Here is a 6,491-nt window from a genome sequence, read left to right as displayed (position 1 = left end):
CTTATCTATGAGATAAGTAAAAAATAATGAATTGATTCTCTAATTAAATCTTCCAACAAATAAAGGCCCCTTTCTAGATGGCATCACTGCTGAATTCTGCCTAAATATAAGGAAGAACTCAAATTTCAAAATTTATTTTATGAGGCCAACATTGCACTGATATTGAATTTGATAAGAACATAAAAAGCAAAAATGGAAAGAAAAGAAAAAGAATAAAAATGAAAAGTAAACTATATGGTAGTATCCCTAATGAACCTGTATGCAAAAATTCTCAGCAAAATATGAGCAAACCAAATCCAATAGCACATCAAAAAGATAACTCAGCTTGATCCATTGGAATTTAGACAAGGAATAGAAAATTGGTTCAACATACACAAATCAGTAAATGTAATACAACATGTAAATAAAATAAAATAAAATACAAAAATCATATGATTTTCTCAATAGATTAAGATAAGGCATTTGATAAAATTCAACATCTCTTCATTGTTATATAGAATAAACATTACTCAATATAATGAAGGCTATATATAATAGACACCATCATCATGAATGGGAAAAAGCTAAAAGCTTGTCTTATAAGATCCAGAATACAGCAAAATGTTCATTCTCACCACTTTTAATAATGGAACATTTATTCAGAGCAACTAGGCAAGAGAAAGGAGTAAAAGTCATACATATAGGAAGGGGGTAAATCAAATTATTTCCTTTTGTAGAATATGTGATTTTACCTTCACCTTATTGGCTTAGGATCAAACTTCCTTAACAGGACTCCCATAGCACAAGAAATAAAAGCAAGAATCAATAACTGAGATAGATTCAAACTAAATAGCTTTCTCTCAGCAAAGGAAACTATCAGCAATGTGAAGAGAGAGCCTACAGAGTGGGAGAATATCTTTGCCACTCATACTTCAGATAGAGCACTAATTTCCAGAATATATAAAGAACAAAAAAAATCTCTACACCAAGAATACAAATAACCCAATCAACAAATGGGCTAAGGATATGAACAGACACTTCACAGAAGAAGATCTACAAGCAATCAACAAACAAATGAAAAAATGTTCACCATCTTTAGTAATAAGAGAAATGCAAATCAAAACTACACTAAGATTCCATCTCACCCCAATTAGAATGGCGATTATCAAGAATACAAGCAACAATAGTTGTTGGCGAGGATGTGGGGAGAAAGGTACACTCATACATTGCTGGTGGGACTGCAAATTAGTGCAGCCACTCTGGAAAGCAGTGTGGAGATTCCTTAGAAAACTTGGAATTGACCTACCATTTGACCCAGCTATCCCACTCTTCGGCCTATACCCAAAGGACTTAAAATCAGCACACTACAGAGATACAGCCACATCAATGTTCATAGCTGCTTAATTCACAATAGCCAGACTATGGAACCAACCTAGATGCCCTTCAATTGATGAATGGATAAAGAAACTGTGGTATATATATACAATGGAATATTACTCAGCTATAAAGAATAATAAAATTATGGCATTTGCAGGCAGATGGATAAAATTGGAGAATATCATGTTAAATGAGATAAGCCAATATCAAAAATCCAAAAGAGGAATGATCTCACTGATAAGTGGATGATGACATGTAATGGGGGGTGGGAGGGGGGCAAGAATGGAGGAAGGCGGGACTGACTGTATAGAGGGAAAAGAGAGGTGGGAGGGGTGGGGGAGAAGGAAAAAAATAATGGAATGAATCAAACATCATTACTCTATGTAAACATATGAATATGCAAATGTTATGCTGTTACTCCATGTACAAACAGAAACAACATGTATCCCATTTGTTTACAATAAATATAAATTTAAAAAAATATAATGCCAGCTACAATAAATTTGTCTCCTTAAAAAAAAAACAAAAAAAAGAATATGTGATTTTATACATAGAATTCCTATAGACTACTAGAACTAATAAATGATTTAAAGTTGCAGGATATAAAAACAATATATAAGAATCAGTAGCATTTTATACAACCATAATAATATTGCTGAAAAAATAATTTTTAAAAATCCATTCATAATAGCTAATAAAATAATTAGAATTACATTTAAATAGTGTAGTAAAATAATTCTGCAATAAAAATCACAAAATTTTGAAGAAATATTAAAAAGGACATAAATGGAAATATATCTTATGTTCATGGATTAGAAGACAATATTGTCCAGATGGTAATAATGTCCAAATTAATATATAGATTCAATGTTATCCCAAATGAAATTCCAAAGACATTCTTGAACAAAAAACAATACCCATCATGCTATTCATATAAAATTTCAAGACACTCTGAATAACCAACCAAACCTTGAAATACAAATAAATTTGAAGTATTATTATTTCTTTATTTTACAATAGAAATCCATAGTGATTATGATTTTGAAATTACAGCAAAATGATACACATACCAACACATGCAGTGGAATAGATAGCTTACAAATACAACCTCAAGTATGTAATTAAAAGATTTTTAGCAAGGGTGTCAAGATCATTCAATGAACATAAGATAGAATTTCATGAATTTGTACTAAGAAAACTGGATATCAATATAAACGTGATGTTGAACCCCTTCTTTAAGTCAAATACAAATACTAACTAAAATAATCAAAACTATAAATTATGAATTATTTCAAGAAAGTCAAAAGGTAATCTTGATGGCATTTGATTTGCTAAAGATTTCCTGAATATGACACCAAAAGCACAAGCAACAAAGGAAAAATAAATACAATTATCTTCAAGATTTAAAATTTTTAAAAAAATAGTCAAAAGTCAGATAGTAGAATTGATACCCCTACTGGTCACCAGCTTCTCAAGGAGATAGACTCAAAACAACTGGTGAGAAGTTACTACCTGATGTTGGTAACTGTGGGAAGTCACTGAAATTTAGATATGAACAAATATGAAGTAAAACAAAGAACTTTGGAACATGAACCAGAGAGTGAAGATGAATAATTCCACACCAAATTCCCAGTTTCTTGAGGGAAGCAAGGGTAGAAATGAAAAAAGAAAGATGACGAGATCTAGAAAACACATCTATCACTGGTCTCAGTACCATGAAGACAATACAGTTGAAACGGACAGTGGGCCAGGAATCTGCATAGCATATGAGAAAAGGTGAACTACTGCTTCCCAACATACAATCACTGTGTAGTATCAGTGGGCCATTTTGAGAAAGTTTTATCTGGGTTTACCCCTTTGGGAATTCAAGGTTTCTAAATTTTCTTCTCTCTGGGATCCAGTAGCAAATGCCATACACTGATCCAACAGGTGTTGGCCTAGACAGCTAGTTTTGCTATAGGAGAGATTGTCTGAAACAAAACATCTTCAATTATTTTGCAGTGGGAATATGATCTGTATCATTTACTGAAACAAAGGTTTCTTTCCTTTTAGGAGTGTCTTCTTGGAGAAATATCTTGAGAATAAGCCTCTGCATGTAATCATCATGTGTAGTAGCTAAGTGTCAGATTCAGAACATCAGATTCAGAACGTCAGCAGCACAGAGGAGTGGAGTATATGTGGAATTCACAACTACTCCATTTCAGTGCTGATGCCTGCAATTTGATACCATTTCCCAACCCCTGGAGTATGACAAGGGTCTGCTACAGTGACAGGCATTAGATCTGCCCTAGGAAGTGCAAAGAAAATAAAACCAGAGCAAAACACTACTGGAAAAATATTGCATTTCACTTCAGTCAGTTAAGAGATATTTATTACATCTTTCTCCACCCATAAGACACACAATATGGTTGCCAGGAGAGCAATACAAAGAGCATTGTGAATAGCACACAACCTATACACAAAGCCACAAATGGCATAGAATGAAGATATTCTGAATAGAATGAGATAAACCTCTTTTCCTCACAAAAGCATCATCCTTGCCAGAAAGGACACTAAACTTTTATATTAAGAACTTTTTGTTATTTCTGCTTAGTTCTTGTATTCTCTCTCTCTTCTTCTCCCTTGAATATTTAATATTCTTTTCTTTCTTTCTTTCCCACTCTCTTAGCATCATTAATAAAATCTTTTTTCTTTTCACTCTCTCTCTCTTTCTTTCTGTCTCTCCTTCTTTCTTATCCCCCCCCAATTTTCACATATTTTTTTCCTATTTTCCCTATTTCATTTGGTATTATTTTTAGCATTTTTTTTTATTTTCTCAAATTCTTATCTTAATTAATAAGTACCTTTCTGACATTTTGGTTCATTCTATTTTTTTTTTTTTTTTTTTTGCAGGCTGAGCCAATGGCACCTTCTATTCATGATTGTGATCCTGACATTGGCTTGGAGGCAGAGACGGCCCTCCCCTGATCTTCCAAAGTCCCTAAAGAGATAAAGGGACCAGTTGGAGGATGGGCCTTCGGGCACCCAAGGGCACAAGTGTGTGACAGTCACTCCTATGGAATTCAGCAGGGACCATAAAGTTCCAGCCTCAGTTTTTTCTCAGAGCAACAAGAATGGCATGGGGTTTGGGGGCTTCAGTCTTGGAGACAAGGGTACGGTTGCAGGTCTGTTTTCTTGGCCTGGGATTATTTGGGATCCCCCAGCTGAGCCATCCAGATCACCCTTCTGTAATTGCCAGCTCTCTCCTCTTTCCTTAGTGGAAAGGAGAGTGGGTGGGGTGTCACACAGCAGGAGACACCATCTCCTCTCCGTGGGACACCCAGCCCCTCTCCTGGGCTGGACCCCAGGGCCACACAGGCGTATCTAGATCTCCATGCCCACAGGGCGAATGTTGCCTGTTTTGTGCTCTCTGACCCACAGCTCTCTGTCTTTGGCCGGGTCCACTTTTCAAAGCAGTTGGTCCACAGGCTCAACTGTGCTTTGGTTGAACATGTCCGTCTCATGCCACAGCTCTGTGTACTGGAACAAATGTTGCCGGATCATCTCCACCCTCTCCACTTCCAGCTGCTCCAGCTCCAAAGTGGTGGTCACCATCTCTGCAAACCACTTGGATTGGGCCTGGTTGTAGAGGTCCACACAGCACATGAGGTCATCACCAGCCTGTTTGGACTTCCTCCGGGCCTTCTTGATGTCCTCCTCCATCTTGTCGCTCAGCTTGATCTCCAGCTGCTGCGTCTTCATCTCTAGGTCTCTCTGCCGCTCTGTGAGGGCTTTCTGGGCCTTCTCCACGGATGCATAGTGGCTGGCAAGTTGCTTGTGGAGGTCAGTGATGTGGTGGTCACACTTTTTCATGTCTTTCTTGAAGTTCTCACAAAAGTTCATTAGGGGCTTCTCTACCTCGCTGTGAAGCTTGGCGGAGAACTTGAGATGAACTTCTGCTTCATCTGCCAGGCTCTTCTTCACCTGGGCCCATGCTTCTCCCAGGGAGCCTTCCTCCTGTATAGCCAAGGAGTTCTGAGAGAGCTTAGCCAAGTCTTTTGCATATTCTTCTTCAATCTTTATCCTCTCTTGGATGAATTCAGACATTTCTTTCTGCATTTGTTTGCCCTTCAGGTGCTTTTGGAGCACCAATTCAAATCCCACCTAGGTGCCATTGCCTTGGGGGTCTTTCTTATCAGCCCAGAAGTAGTCACAGTAGCTCCACTCAGTTGGCTTCAGCAGCTGCTGTTCAGGCATTGTGTCTGGGTGAGGGAACCTCATGCAATTTATTGTCTTCTCTGTGTGGTCACTTTTATTTTCAAAATTATGTACTTTGTCTTCATTGCCCAAGGTTCTGTCTTCCAAGTGGTCTCCTCTGTTGGTGCTACTTTCCATTGAATTTTTATTTTGGTTTATTGATTCCTTCATTTCAAAGATTTCTTCTCAGGATCTTTATCTCTTTCTATAAGTTATCTTCCTTCTCCTGAAACATAGCTCTGATTTCACTCTTTATATCCTCCTTAAAGTCGTGAAGCAGTTTTACTAAGTATATTCTGAACTCCTCTGACATTTCTTCTACTGTTTTGTCAATGGAGTCTATAATTGGAGCATCCTGGTTTGTTTGGAGTGCTTTATTCCCTTTTATTTTTTTCATTTCGTTTGTGTGTCTTCCCATCTTTCCCATCTAGCTGTGGGGATCTAAGGTAGTTCAGTTTCTACCCTGTAGATTTATAGTGTCCCTGAAGGTTTCCAGTACCTCACAAATCTGGGTTTCAGTTTCCATAGGCTCCACCGTGCCACAGTCCCAAGATTGCTCATGGATTGCAGATGATCGATGAACTATCATTTTATTTTTGACCATCTTTTTTCTATTGTTTTTTTGTGTCACAGTAGTATTTGCTTTTACTTGGTTATTTACATACTGGTTTTATTATTTTTAAATTATCATTTTGTTAATGTTATTTTTACTTTCTTAGTGTTGCTGGGATTAAAAGTGGAATCTTTAGCACATTAAGTTGTGTTATGGGGTACAACTTAAGAACAGACTGATCACCACTGCTAAGTCCAAATTTGAAAGTCTTTATTAGTCAGCCAACTGACTGTCTCACACAATGCCCCCAAAATGGCTATTGGAAGAACAGCCCTGACCATAAAGT

General features: G+C 37.1%; 1 pseudogene across 1 annotated transcript; it reads right to left on the bottom strand.

Annotated features, from left to right (window-relative positions):
* Window positions 1-4,719: 4,719 nt before the first annotated feature.
* LOC306650579 (growth arrest-specific protein 7-like) lies at window positions 4,720-5,891 on the bottom strand (annotated as a pseudogene). The gene has a single exon. The product of its transcript is annotated as a growth arrest-specific protein 7-like (transcript).
* Between the last annotated feature and the right edge of the window lie 600 nt (window positions 5,892-6,491).

Source organism: Sciurus vulgaris (assembly GCF_902686455.1).
Source record: "Sciurus vulgaris genome assembly, chromosome: X".
Lineage (NCBI taxonomy): Eukaryota > Metazoa > Chordata > Mammalia > Rodentia > Sciuridae > Sciurus > Sciurus vulgaris.
The sequence above is the reverse complement of the archived record's forward strand: the minus strand, read 5'-3'. Positions and strand labels throughout refer to the sequence as shown.